Here is a 16,063-nt window from a genome sequence, read left to right on the forward strand (position 1 = left end):
CGAGCATCTATGGGACCGACAAAGGTCCGTTTGCGGTTTGGGTGGGGAGATGAACGAGCACAAAGAGCGTAACTAGTAGAATGCACGAGGTTTATCCAAGTTCGGGCAATTTGAAGTGTAAAACACCTACTCCTGCTTTGATTGTATTATGTGGAGTTCAAGTGTAACCGTAGCTTGCCGGCAAGGTGCTCGGGAAGTTCACCTATGCATGTAATTGAACAAAGTGTCGACCTTTGTAAAGGTAACCATGGGCCTCCTTTTATAGATGAAGGGGCACTAAAAACACTTCTGTGATGATACATGTTTGTCATAATAGGTCACGTTTTCTCTCATGCATGTACATCCATGACGATTTTATGACAGAATCAAGATGTCATACCGTGCTATCGTAGAAGTGTTCCATGAAAATACTCAAATTATCATCACGGAAGTGTCCACTTCCATGATGATAATCGACGCGTCATGGAAGTGGTTTCGTCAAGGGTAACCGATGCATGGCATCCACTGTAACGGGTCGCCGTTAAGCTACCAAGTCCGGTTTTGGATCTGATAACCCGATAACATCCCGAACTAATGGCAATTTCCACGTGTAAAATTATCATTGGCCAAAGGAACCACATGTCAGCTCCTCGCCACGACAGATGTCAGCCGTCCAATGCACATGAGGCGCCTATGATACGTCGACACATGGCAAGCCCCAATAGTGGCCCGTTTAGGTTAAAAGGCCGGCCTGTCAAAATAAGCGGGCTGGCCCATTACTGGCCTATTTGCGTCTGGCCCATTCACAACCACATCCCATACAAGTTACACAAAATCGGCCCGTCAAAGGCCCATTATAGATTTGACAGCATCCTGGGCCATCGTCTGTTCCAGCACGTTAACAACCCCCTATGTCTTTGGGCTCAATTATGGCCCGAGTTTCTTTCGGCTTGTTAGCAGCCCATTAAAGAGATGTTCCAATATCCTTACAAGTACGTCTTAGGGCCTTTTGTCAGCCCATTCGGTACTTGGGCCAATTTCTAGCCCGTTTTGTCTTTCGGCCTGTTAACGGCCCGCACAACAGTTAGGCCTTTGATGGTCCCACCTGACTTTCGGTCCATTAGCGGCCCACATTCTCCATGGCACAATTCCAGCCCGACCCAACTTTCGGCCTGTTAAAAGCCTGTGTTGCACACTGGACCCCTTTTGGCCCAAAACGCTTCAGGCCTCTTTATGGCCTGTCGGATTCCGGGCTCCACAGACCCAAGAAAGATTCGAACTCAGGGGCGTGTGTGAAGAACTCAACCTCTCTAGCAAATCGATTTGCTGCTCTCATGACCTAGCTCGATGAACATGAAGGAAATGGACACGGTAGTTTACCCAAGTTCGGGCCACCTTGCGGTGTAAAACCCTACTCCTGCTTTGTGGTGGATTAGCCTCGCGGGGGGCAGAGGATGAACTAGTATAAGGGGAAGAACAACCTCAGGAGGCTTGTTCTTGTGATGAGCTCTAGGGGTTTGGTCTCTCAAGGACTCGATCCCTTCTAAGGTGGTAGCTAGGCTATATTTATAGTGGCCTTGGTCCTCTTCCCTCAAAACTTGGGCGGGAAGGGATCCCACAACGACCCATTTTAAAAGAGGACAAATAGTACATCTGATCCTGACGAAAGGTGGTCTTCGCCTGCAAAGCTTCAGGCGGTCATGGTCTTGTTGCACACAAACGGCAACCTTTGGCTGATTCCTTGGGACTCTGCACCTGCGCTTGCCTCCTTAGCACCAAAGAGGAAACCTGTCGCTCTGCACCCGCTGGCGCGCGCCTGGCCTTGGTCTTCATGGCTGATGTCACCTTAGTCTCATGAGGTGAGGACTTGCATAGAAATCTCCGCTCCTCCGGAGGCCACCTGGGGAGGCCGCTCCTTCAGGAGGTCATGATGTCATCCGCCTCGCAAGGCTTGGCCCCTTGTGAGGGTCTTGTCTTGTCGTGGTTGAAGATGGGCCATACCAGGCCGTCGATGGAGCCACGCCGTGGGCCGCCGGTAGGCAAGTCTGGGTACCCTGGTTCCCAAAACGCCGACAGAAGCCCCCGGGCCCAAGGCGCGCTCGCGCTTGGCTTCGAGGCAAAGCCAAAGGGCAAGTGCGGAGCACCGCGCGTCCCAATCGCCTACAGACCGAGTTGACGCGTGGCTCTTGATGGGACATGGACGTCTCCGCTTCCCCATGCTGCCTCGGCAACCGTCCGACTTGACAACTGCCTGCTGCATGCAGAGAAAACCATCATCACTTGAGATCGTGGGAGGTCGACGATTTACCTCCCGTTGGCTATAAATGCAGGAGCGGGCGGAGCCCCCTACCCATTTCTGCCTTCTCGCTTCTTGCTTCTCCTTCTTCTTTCTCCAACGTCTTGCTAGCGCACCCATGGCGGCGATCAGGAGGTTCACCGCAGAGAAGAAGGGGAAGGGCCCTCGGGTGGAACTCGAGCTGCTGCCGCCGACGAAAAGGCCGGATCACTCCCCGGGCAGCGCCGATGTGGCCGTGATGACGCGGCCTTGGCATGAACGGGCCCCGCCGGGCTTTACGATTCCCTTGTACGCCTGCGCGCAGGGTCCTGCGTATGGGAGCGACGACTGGCGTCTCGAGGAGCGGGGCCGTGGAGGAGGGCAAGCTGCAGCCAGGGGGCTTCCCCACTCGTGGACTCACGCCGAAGGCACAACCCGCGAGTTCATGGTGTGGGCGGCAATGCTGCCGTGCACATGGATTCGCCTCCCGAGGCCCTTCGTGGGGGAGATACCACCGAGGGGGACCCTTGAGTTGTGGCTGCAACACGACGGATGCTGTGTCCACATGGCGGAGGCGGAAGTCGAGGTCGTCGGCGCCAGCCACGCCTCCATGACCTGGGGTGGGGTGCAATCGCCCGCACCTGCCGCCCGGAGGGCGGCCACGCCATCCACTTCGAGTACGACGGGGCGTCGACACTCTTCTTCAAGGTCTTTGATGAGGAAGGTCAGCGCCTGGAGTGCTGCCCTGAGGGAGGTGACTGCGGCGATGCTACCTCTTGAGCACTGCGTTGGTTTTCCCTTGAAGAGGAAAGGGTGATGCATCAAAGTAGCGTAAGTATTTCCCTTAGTTTTTGAGAACCAAGGTATCAATCCAATAGGAGGCTCCACGCAAGTCCCTCATACCTACACAAACAAACAAGAACCTCGCAACCAACGCGATAAAAGGGGTTGTCAATCCCTTCACGGCCACTTGCGAAAATGAGATCTGATAGAGATAATAAGATAAGATAAATATTTTTGGTATCTTTATGATATAGATTGGAAAGTAAAGATTGCAAAATAAAGTAGACCAGAAACTTATATGATGAAAAATAGACCCGGGGGCCATAGGTTTCACTAGTGGCTTCTCTCAAGATAGCATAAGTATTACAGTGGGTGAATAAATTACTGTCGAGCAATTGATAGAAAAGTGCGTAGTTATGAGATTATCTAGGCATGATCATGTATATAGGCATCACGTCCGCGACAAGTAGACTGACTCCTGCCTGCATCTACTACTATTACTCCACACATCAACCGCTATCCAGCAGGCATCTAGAGTATTAAGTTCATAAGAACAGAGTAATGCATTAGGCAAGATGACATGATGTAGAGGGATAAACTCAAGCAATATGATATAAACCCCATCTTTTTATCCTCGATGGCAACAATACAATACATGCCTTGCTGCCCCTGCTGTCACTGGAAAAGGACACCACAAGATTGAACCCAAAGCTAAGCAGTTCTCCCATTGCAAGAAAGATCAATCTAGTAGGCCAAACCAAACTGATAATTCTAAGAGACTTGCAAAGATAACAAATAATACATAAAAGAATTCAAAGGAGATTCAAATATTTCTCATAGCTAAACTTGACCATAAACCCACAATTCATCGGATCTCGACAAACACAACACAAAAAGAGTTACATCGAATAGATCTCCAAGAAGATCGAGGAGAACTTTGCATTGAGATTCAAAGAGAGAGAAGAAGCTATCTAGCTAATAATTATGGACCCGAAGGTCTATGGTAAACTACTCACAACTCATCGGAGAGGCCTTGGCGATGATGTAGAAGCCATCCGTGATTGATTCCCCCTCCGGCGGAGCGCCGGAAAAGGCTCCAAGATGGGATCTCACGGGTACAGAAGGTTGCGGCGGTGGAAATAGGTTTTCGTGGTGCTCCTGGATGTTTTCAGGGTATGGAGGTATATATAGGAGAAGGAGGTCGGTCAGGGGAGCCACGAGGGGCCCACGAGGGTGGGGGGGCACGCCCACCCCCTAGGGCGTGCCCTCCTACCTCGTGGCCGCCTCGGCTTCTTCTTGACGTCCACTCCAAGTCTCCTGGATTGCGTTTGTTCCAAAAAGATCGCTCCCGAAGGTTTCATTCCGTTTGGATTCCGTTTGATATTCCTTTTCTTTGAAACACTGAAATAGGCAAAAAACAACAATTTGGGCTGGGCCTCCGGTTAGTAGGTTAGTCCCAAAAATGATATAAAAGTGTAAAGTAAAGCCCATAAACATCCAAAACGGGTAATATAATAGCATGGAACAATCAAAAATTATAGATACATTGGAGACGTATCAAGCATCCCCAAGCTTAATTCCTGCTCGTCCTGGAATTGGTAAATGATAAAAACAGAATTTTTGATGTGGAATGCTACCTAGCATATTTCTCAATGTAATTTTCTTTATTGTGGCATGAAAGTTCAGATACAAATGATTCAAGATAAAAGTTCATATTGACATAAAAGTAATAATACTTCAAGCATACTAACAAAGCAATCATGTCTTCTCAAAATAACATGGCTAAAGAAAGCTTATCCCTACAAAATCATATAGTTAGGCTATGTTTCATTTTTGTCACACAAAATACTCCCATCATGCACAACCCCGGTTTCAGCCAAGTAATTGGTTCATACTTTTAACACACTTCAGCTTTTTAACTCTCACGCAATACATGAGCGCAAGCCATGGATATAGCACTATGGGTGGAATAGAATATGATGATGGAGGTTGTGTGGAAAAAAAGAGAGAAAGTCTCACGTTGACGAGGCTAATCAACGGGCTATGGAGATGCCCATCAATTGATGTCAACATGAGGAGTAGGGATTGCCATGCAACGGATGCACTAGAGCTATAAATGTATGAAAGCTCAACAAAAAAAACTAAGTGGGTGTGCATCCAACTTGCTTCCTCACGAAGACCTAGGGCATTTTGAGGAAGCCCATCTTTGGAATATACAAGCCAAGTTCTATAATGAAAAATTCCCACTAGTATATGAAAGTGACAACATAGGAGACTCTCTACAATGAAAATCATGGTGCTACTTTGAAGCACAAGTGTGGAAAAAGATAGTAACATTGTCCCCCTTTTTTATTTTTATTTTTATTTTTTGGGGCCTTTTTTATTTGGCCTTTCCCTTTTTTTATTTGGCATTTCTTTTTTTGTAGGGGACAATGCTCTAATAATGATGATCATCACACTTCTATTTATTTACAACTCATGAATTACAACTCGATACTAGAACAAAATATGACTCTATATGAATGCCTCCGGCGGTGTACCGGGATGGGTAATGAATCAAGAGTGACATGTATGAAAAATTATGCATGGTGGCTTTGCCACAAATACGATGTCAACTACATGATCATGCAAAAGCAATATGACAATGATGAAACGTGTCATGATGAACGGAACGGTGGAAAGTTGCATGGCAATATATCTCGGAATGGCTATGGAAATGCCATAATAGGTAGGTATGGTGGCTATTTTGAGGAAGATAAAAGGAGGTTTATGTGTGATAGAGCGTATCGTATCACGGGGTTTGGATGCACCGGCGAAGTTTGCACCAACTCTCAAGGTGAGAAAGGGCAATGCACGATACCGTAGAGGCTAGCATTGATGGAAGGGTAAGAGTGCGTATAATCCATGGACTCACATTAGTCATGAAGAATTAATATACTTATTGCAAAAGTTTATTAGCCCTCAAAGAAAAGTACTACTACGCATGCTCCAAGGGGAAGGGTTGGTAGGAGTTAACAATCGCGCGATCCCAACCTCCACTCATAAGGAAGGAAATCAAAAGAGCACCCCATGCTACAAATTTGTTACACAACTTTTACCATACGTGCATGCTACGGGACTTGCCAACTTCAACACAAGTATTTCTTAAATTCACAACTACCCAACTAGCATGACTCTAATATCACCATCTTCATATCTCAAAACAAATATCAAGCATCAAATTGATCATAGCATCCAATTCACTTTCTATGATAGTTTTTATTATACCCAACTTGTATGCCCATCATTCTAGGACCAATTTTTATAACCATAGCAAATACCATGCTGTTCTAAAAGACTCTAAAAATAATATAAGTGAAGCATGAGAGATCAATAATTTCTACAAAATAAAACCACCGCCGTGCTCTAAAAGGATATAAGTGAAGCACTAGAGCAAAAATTATCTAGCTCAAAACATATAAGTGAAGCACATAGAGTATTCTAATAAATTCCGAATAATGTTGTGTCTCTACCAATAGGTGTGTACAGCAAGGATGATTTTGGTAAACTAAAAAGCAAAGACTCATATCATACAAGACGCTCCAAGCAAAACACATATCATGTGGCGAATAAAAATATAGCTCCAAGTAAAGTTACCGATAGACGAAGACGAAAGAAGGGATGTCTTCCGGAGCATCCCCAAGCTTAGGCTTTTGGTTGTCCTTGAATTATCTTGGGGTTCCATGGGCGTACCCAAGCTTAGGCTCTTGCCACTCCTTATTCCATAGTCCATCAAATCTTTACCCAAAACTTGAAAACTTCACAACACAAAACTCAACAGGAAATCTCATGATCTCCGTTAGTGCAAGAAAGAAAAACCACCACTCAAGGTACTGCAATGAACTCATTATTTATTTATATTGGTGTTAAACCTACTTTATTCCAACTTCTATATGGTTCATACCCCCCGATACTAGCCATAGATTCATCAAAATAAGCAAACAACACACGAAAAACAGAATCTGTCAAATACAGAATAGTCTGTAGCAATCTGTAACTTTCGAATACTTATGGAACTTTAAAAATCCTACCAAAATAGGAAGTCCTGGGAAATTTATCTCTTGATCTACTGCAAATATAGTTAACTCAAAAGCTCGTTTCTGTGATTTATTAAAATTATTCTCGTCTGCGTAAAAGTTTCGGTTTTTCAGCAAGATCAAATTAACTATCACCCAAGATGATCATATAGGTTCTACTTGGCACAAACACTAATTAAAACATAAAACCACATCTAAACAGAAGCTAGATGATTTATTTACTACTAAACAGAAGCAAAAAGCAAAGAACAAAAATAAAATTGGGTTGCCTCCCAACAAGCGCTATCGTTTAACGCCCCTAGCTAGGCATAAAAGCGAGAATAGATCTAAGTATTGACATCTTTGGTATTCAACTCATAAGTGGCTCGCATAATAGATTCATAAGACAATTAGATTTTATTTCTAGGAAAGTGTTCCATGCCTTTCCTTAATGGAAATTGGAATCTAATATTTCCTTCCTTCATATCAATAATTGCACCAATCGTTCTAAGGAAAGGTATACCAAGAATAATAGGACATGGAAAATTGCAATCTATATCAAGAACGATAAAATCTACGGGCACATAATTCCTATTTGCAACAATAAGAACATCATTAATCCTTCCCATAGGTTTCTTAATGGTGGAGTCCGCAAGGGGCAAGTTTAAAGAGCAATCATCAAATTCACGGAAACCTAGCACATCACATAAATTTTTTGGAATCGTGGAAACACTAGCACCCAAATCATACAAAGCATAACATTCATGATCTTTAATTTTAATTTTAATAGTAGGGTCCCACTCATCATAAAGTTTTCTAGGGATAGAAACTTCCAATTCATGTTTTTCTTCATAAGATTGCATCAAAGCATCAACGATATGTTTGGTAAAAACTTTATTTTGACTATAAGCATGAGGAGAATTCAACACGGATTGCAACAAGGAAATACAATCTACTAAAGAACAATTATCATAATTAAATTCCTATTAATCCAAAATAGTGGGTTCAACGCTATGTAAAGTTTTGACCTCTCCAATCCCACTTTTACCAAATTTAGCATCAAGATCTAAAACTCCGAATCATTGGGACGCCTTTTAACTAAAGTTGACTCATCTCCAGTCCCATCGTTATCAAGATTCATATTGCAAAACAAAGATTTAATAGGGGACACATCAATTACTTTTAGATCTTCATCATTATTTTCATGGAGACTAGATGAACACGCTTTTACAAAGCAATCTTTCTTAGCACGCATCCTAGCGGTTCTTTCTTTGCACTCATCAATGGAAATTCTCATGGCTTTGAGAGACTCATTGATATCATGCTTAGGTGGAATAGATCTAAGTTTCAAAGAATCAACATCAAGAGAAACTCTATCCACGTTCCTAGCCAATTCATCAACTTTAAGCAATTTTTCTTCAAGCAAAGCCTTGAAATTATTTTGAGAGATCATAAATTCTTTAACACTATTCTCAAAATCAGAGGGCATCATATTAAAATTTCCATAAGGGTTGTTGTAGGAATTACTATAATTATTAGAGGAATTACTAGGGAACGGCCTAGGATTAAAGTTTCCTCTATACACGTTGTTACCAAAATTATTGCTACCAACAAAATTCACATCCATAGATTCATTATTATTCTCAATCAAGGTAGACAAAGGCATATCATTGGGATCAATAGGAGCACTCTTATTAGCAAACAATTTCATAAGTTCATCCATCTTTCCACTCAAAACATTAATCTCTTCTATCGCATGAACTTTTTTACTAGTAGATCTTTCGGTGTGCCATTGAGAATAATTAACCATAATATTATCTAGGAGTTTAGTAGCTTCTCCTAAAGTGATTTCCATAAAAGTGCCTCCCGCGGCCGAATCTAAAAGATTTCTAGAAGCAAAATTCAATCCGGCATAAAAATTTTGTATGATCATCCATAAATTTATATCATGTGTAGGGCAATTGCGAATCATTAGTTTCATCCTCTCCCAAGATTGTGCAACATGTTCATGATTAAGTTGCTTAAAATTCATAATATCGTTTCTAAGAGAGATGATCTTAGTGGGAGGAAAATACTTAGAGATAAAAGAATCTTTGCACTTATTCCACGAATCAATACTATTTTTAGGCAAAGACAAAAACCAAGTTTTAGCACGATCTCTAAGTGAAAATGGAAATAACTTCAATTTAACAATATCATTATCCATATATTTCTTCTTTTGCATATCACACAAATCAACAAAGTTGTTTAGATGAGTAGCGACATCTCCACTAGGAAGGCTGCAGAATTGATATTTCATAACAAGATTCAACAAAGCAGCATTGATTTCACAAGATTCAGCATCATTAAGAGGAGCAATCAGAGTGCTAAGGAAATCATTATTATTGGTATTGGAAAAGTCACACAATTTAGTATTATCTTGCGCCATTGTGACAAGCAATCCAACACACAAGCACACAAGAGGCAGCAAAAAAGTGGCGAACGGAAAAGAGAGGGCAAATAAAATGACAAGGGTGAAGTGGGGGAGAGGAAAATGAGAGCAAATGGAAAATAATGTAATGCGAGGGAGATGAGTTTGTATTGGGTACTTGGTATGTCTTGACTTGTGCGAAGACCTCCCCGGCAACGGCGCCAGGAAACCTTATTGCTACCTCTTGAGAACTGCATTGGTTTTCCCTTGAAGAGGAAAGGGTGATGCAGCAAAGTAGCATAAGTATTTCCCTCAGTTTTTGAGAACCAAGGTATCAATCCAGTAGGAGGCTCCACGCAAGTCCCTCGTACCTACACAAACAAACAAGAACCTTGCAACCAACGCGATAAAGGGGTTGTCAATCCCTTCACGGCCACTTGCGAAAGTGAGAACTGATAGAGATAATAAGATAAGATAAATATTTTTGGTATTTTTATGATATAGATTGGAAAGTAAAGATTGCAAAAAAAGTAGATCCGAAACTTATATGATGAAAGATAGACCCAGGGGCCATAGGTTTCACTAGTGGCTTCTCTCAAGATAGCATAAGTATTACGGTGGGTGAACAAATTACTGTCGAGCAATTGATAGAAAGGTGCATAGTTATGAGATTATCTAGGCATGATCATGTATATAGGCATCACGTCCGCGACAAGTAGACCGACTCCTGCCTGCATCTACTACTATTACTCCACACGTCGACCGCTATCCAGCATGCATCTAGAGTATTAAGTTCATAAGAACAGAGTAATGCATTAGGCAAGATGACATGATGTAGAGGGATAAACTCAACCAATATGATATAAACCCCATCTTTTTATCCTCGATGGAAACAATACAATACGTGCATTGCTGCCCCTACTGTCACTTGGAAAGGACACCGCAAGATTGAACCCAAAGCTAAGAAGTTCCCCCATTGCAAGAAAGATCAATCTAGTAGGCCAAACCAAACTGATAATTCGAAGAGACTTGCAAAGATAACAAATCATACATAAAAGAATTCAGAGGTGATTCAAATATTTCTCATAGATAAACTTGATCATAAACCCACAATTCATCGGATCTCGACAAACACACCGCAAAAAGTGTTACATCGAATAGATCTCCAAGAAGATCGAGGAGAACTTTGTATTGAGATTCAAAGAGAGAGAAGAAGCCATCTAGCTAATAACTATGGACCCAAAGGTCTATGGTAAACTACTCACAACTCATCGAAGAGGCCTTGGCAATGATGTAGAAGCCCTCCGTGATTGATTCCCCCTCCGGCGGAGCACCGAAAAAGGCTCCAAGATGGGATCTCATGGGTACAGAAGGTTGCGGCGGTGGAAATATGGTTTCATGGTGCTCCTGGATGTTTTCAGGGTATGGAGGTATATATAGGTGAAGGAGGTCGGTCAGGGGAGCCATGAGGGGCCCACGAGGGTGGGGGCGCCCCCACCCCCCTAGGGCGTGCCCTCCTGCCTCGTGGCCGCCTTGGCTGCTTCTTGACGTCCACTCCAAGTCTCCTGGATTGTATTTGTTCCAAAAAGATCGCTCCCGAAGGTTTCATTCGTTTGGACTCTGTTTGATATTCCTTTTCTTCAAAACACTGAAATAGGCAAAAAAAACAGCAATTTGAGCTAGGCCTCTAGTTAGTAGGTTAGTCCCAAAAGTGATATAAAAGTGTAAAGTAAAGCCCATAAACATCCAAAACGGGTAATATAATAGCATGGAACAATCAAAAATTATAGATACGTTGGAGACGTATCAGGCGAGAGGGCCACCGACGGTGAACTCGCCCTTGGCCTAGCCAGCGACTCCTCAGATAGTGGGGGCGCCTCTTCTAATAGTAGCAGCGCCTCCTCCGAGCACGACTCGAGCGACGACCTCAGCTACGAGCTGCCGAGTCACCGTGCCCGCACCTCTGGAACGACGTCAACCCGGCGTCACCGGTGAAGCTACTGAGGCCGCGGTTTCCTTAGGGCTTCCTTTTTTGTTTTAGCCCTGCAATATGTCATGATGGACCCCTCGGGGTATGTAAAAACTGTGATGCTTTTTCTTAGTCGCTATTATTCTCCAATCAGTGTTACGCTTGCGTCTCCCACTACGACACGGTCACCCCTTCCATTCTTGCGGTAGCTTAGTGCTCTACGTCAGTAGGACCCAGTGTCTAGGAAGGCTCTAGCTGCCGATGGTATGCCAGGTCGCGATGTCGTGGTCAAGGCCAGGAGGTGAGCGGCCCGAGGTCCGGTGAGAGCCCCTGAGGCGCGATGCTCAGGAGGTCCCCTTTGACGCGCAAGCAGCTTTCGAAGGACTGAAAGGTAAGCCTCCTTGCCCTAGCGAGATCATGAGGATCATGATGCTGATCGCGAGATGCACACTCTGCGCATGTTTGGAGACTTATCTAGGCGACCCGCGGTTATGTTCATGCTGCGGGGTCAGCCTTCGCGTGATGCCTTGCCGTGGTTCGATTGCCGCGACATTCCCCAAGCGAGACTCGCACCGACCCCTTCTTCCTCCCTCATATGGGCGCTCTACATCCTCGGGTCCCGGCTCTCGAGCGAGAATCAGCTGCGCTGGTATGCCAGGTCGCGATGCCATGGAGAAAGCTAGGGGTGAGGGCTCGAGGGCCAGTAGGGGCCCCTAAGACGCGATGCTCAGGGGCTTCCCCTTTAAGGTGCAAGCGAGTCGCATGGAAAAAGGGATAGCCGGCCTCGCGTAGATGCCTTGGAGTGATCGCGACTTGCTGCACCAGCTCTGGAGGTCCCTGCAGGTTAGCTCGAGGAAGAAAGCATAGAATACAGTGGCGCTCGCCGACCTGCCGGTGATCTTTCCGCGAGGAGGTAAAGGCATTGAGGACCCAGTGAGGTGAAGTGTGCGGTGCAGGCCGCGAGTCAGAGCTCGGTCTCTCAGGTTTTTCAGCGCTACAGGGACGGACCCGAGCAGAGGCACCGTGCCAACTGCCTCCATTGCGAGATGAACTCTAGGCGGGTTAGCAATGTGTACAGGCCGCATGAGGTGGCTCCGCGAATAATGGGATAATGGAGATGATGCAGGTAATCATGATAAGGCGAGGCCAGTTCTAATAGATGCGCAAAACGATACATGCTGCAGGACATACCCATATAACTTGAGGATAATGCAGCCCGAGGGGCGCCCTCAACTGAACAAACTAAAAAGTCACCTAGCACTCTTGGGGTAGAAGTGTTGAGGTAGCTGGAGATGCGCGCCGCAGAAGTTGCTCCTCATGAGCCAGTAGGCTCTGAGCCTCGGGGGGCTCTAGAGGCTTAGGCTTCTCCTCTGTCAGGACAGCTTGGTGTCTGGCTTCACGAGATGCCAGGACGCCACGCATGCATCGCTGGAGCGAGGCAGCCGCGCCCGACAGGCCGAACGGCATGCGAACGTAGCTGTGGGGGTGTCCTCCACATCGGCCGATGCGGGACGGCTAGAAGGGTTCTTGAGAAGTAGCTCTGTTGAGGCATGGGATGTTGACACAGATGCGCAGCTCACCGCTTGCGTCCTGGACGGCAGCTGCATTGGGCGATGTGGGCCGTCGCTCGCCTCGCAGGGCCCGCGCCTCCTGAAGATTCTCGATTTCCCTGATCATGAACTCCTGCATGCTTGGTGCTTCGCACCCTGTGCCTTGCTCCCAAAATCACGCGTTGAAGCACGCCTCCACACTACAAAAAAAGACACATCCGTGACATTTTGGGACGAACGGAATTTTTTCCTGTCATACATATGACACTTCTATGACGATAATTGTGACAAAACCCGGTATCATCATAGATGTGGTGGGCTCCTACTTCTATGACAAAAAATCATGACAGAAAATGGGCTTTTCGTCCAGGGCGGGCCATAGACGCAGCTGCATGACATTCTTTGGGCCGTCCATGACCGAAAAAACCGTGGTAGAAGCGAGGGGGGGAAAATTTCGGGGAGTTGCCGGTTACGGTGGGAGGTCGGGGGCCGAGCGATGCGCATTTCTCTCGTACACGTGCGAGGTGTTGGCTCTAACTGAACCCGAGTGAGGCGTTGGGCTCTAACTAACCCGAGCGATTGCACTGCAGGCTACGCGTTACCGAACCTGAGCGATCGATCGATGGCTGTTAACTGAACCCGATGGAGCGATTCCTTCGCTACTGCTGCTAACTGAAGCCGATCGATTGGATGAACAGTGAGCGGTGGCGTTGCCTCTGGATGAACAGGACCCCGTGGTGTGGAGGGCTGGATGAACAGTAGACGGTGGAGGGGTGGCCGCGGAGGGGTGGTTGAATAGGACCCCATGGTGTGGAGGGCTGGATGAACAGTAGACGGTGGAGGGCTGGATGAACAATAGACGGTGGAGGGGTGGTTGAACAGTAGCCGGTGGAGTTGCGCGCGGTGGAGGCTGGATGAACAGGAGCCCGTGGAGGCTGGAGGAGGTCGACGGTAGCCCGTGGAGGCTGGAGGAGGTCGACGGTGGAGATGAACAGTATCCCGTGGAGTCCCGTTTTGCAGTACGCCACACCCCTCTGATGAACAGGACCCCCGTTTCGACCGTAGCGCTCCAACACAAGTCCGTTTCGTCCGTTTTGCGGTACGCCACACCCCTCCTGATCAACAGGACCCCCGTTTGGACCGTAGGAGGTCCATTTCGTCCGTTTTGCGGTACACCACACCCCTCCTGATCAACAGGACGCCCGTTCCGACCGTAGGAGGTCCGTTTCCTCCGTTTTGCGGTACGCCACACCCCTCCCGATCAACAGGACCCCGTTCCGAACGTGGCCGGTCGAACACAAGGCCGTTTCCTCCGTTCTGCGGTACGCCAGGCCTCGTTTCCATCACTTGTTCCGTCCAAGCCGGTTGGCTCCCACGCGTTCCGTTGCCTCCCGATGAACACGATGCATTCCGTTGCCTCCCCATGAACACGACGCATTCCGTTGCCTCCCCATGAACACGATGACGACTCTGTTTCTCCGTTCCGACCCAGCCATGTACGTATGCGTGAGTAGGCGTTCGAGACCCTGCCCGTATGTACGTACGTGGCCGTATTTTCTTTCTTGCACCCTCGCCGCTGTACGTACGTGTACATGCTACATGCGCGCCTCTACTACGACACGTGCACGTCTCTACTACGACACGTGCGCGCCTCTACATCGACCAGTATGTACGTACACGTTCGCGAACAGAATGACAACGCTAGTACGCTTCGACCAGGTGGGTCCTGACTGTCAGGCACTTCCTTGCCTGCGAAGATGTAGCTGGTGGGTCCCAGCAGTCAGGGGGCGAATCTTTTGTTTTTTTGCCCAGACGCACTTCCTTGCGTGCGAAGATGTAGCTGGTGGGTCCCAGCTGTCAGGGGGCCGAATCGTTTTTTTTTGCCTAGACACACTTCCTTGCGTGCAAAGATGTAGCTGGCGGGTCCCAGCAGTCAGGGGGAAATGTTTTTTTCACGAAATACGGTGGCCCGTCCGGTGGGTCCCCGCTGTCAGGTGGAGGAATAATTATTTTGCGCGTAATAAGGAGGCACTTCCTTGCGGCCGCCGTGGACCCAGCTGTCAGCCTCTTCACGCACAGTACTCTTCCGATGGAAATCGGTCGTTGACCACATTGACCATGCCGCGCCGAGAGCACCACGGCGGTGGACGACGGCGAGGCCTAGGAAGGGGACGACGCGGAGCCGGGGAAGACGCAGCAGTGGATGCCCACGCGAAGAGGAGTACGAGGGTGAGGCTGCCATCTCCGCAGAATAACAGGGGGTGTGGGTGAGTAGAGGGATGGCCTGGCCAGTGGTGGGAGTAGTAGGGGCGGTGAGGCCTCCACGACATCACAGCCGGCCACGGGAGGCAGGAGCATGCGGCACGACCGGCGCTGCTTTGGGTGGCTGGAGCACGAAGACCAGAGGGTTAAGAAGCACTACGGCCGTTGGATGGACATCGTACGGTCACTGGAGCTAGATTTGTTCATATTGACTAAGTTGACAAAGCCCTCCATCCCCGTAAACTTAGTAGGCCCACAAGTCAGCCTCCCACCAAGGTGAGTCCCAGCTAGAAGGGGGAGTATTCATTTTTTGTGCGTAATAAGGAGGCATTTCCGGTGGGTCCGAGCTGACAGTGGGGGGAATGTTTTTTTCGCGAAATACAGAGACCCTTCCGGTGGGTCCTAGCTATCAGGTGGAGGAATCATTATTATGCACGTAATAAGGAGGCATTTTCCTGTGTGGCCCCTACTGTCAGCCTCTTCCGATGGCTGTTGTTTATTGACCATGTTGACCTCGCCGCGCCGAGAGCACAACACGGTGGACGAGGGCGGGGCCCAGGAAGAGAACCACCCAGAGCTGGTGAAGCCACCGCAGCGGATGCCCACGCTAAGGGGAGAACGAGCGCTGACTGGTCGGCTGCGGGGTGAGGCTGACGTTGCCGGAAAATAACATGATGTGTGGGTGGTTAGAGGGATGGCCTGGCGGCAGCACAGCCAGCCACGGGAGGAGGGAGCAGGCAGGCCCGCCGGCGCTGGTTTGGGAGGCTAGAGCAGGAAGAT

The sequence above is a fragment of the Triticum dicoccoides genome, chromosome 4B (genome assembly GCF_002162155.2).
Source record: "Triticum dicoccoides isolate Atlit2015 ecotype Zavitan chromosome 4B, WEW_v2.0, whole genome shotgun sequence".
In the NCBI taxonomy this organism is placed as follows: domain Eukaryota; kingdom Viridiplantae; phylum Streptophyta; class Magnoliopsida; order Poales; family Poaceae; genus Triticum; species Triticum dicoccoides.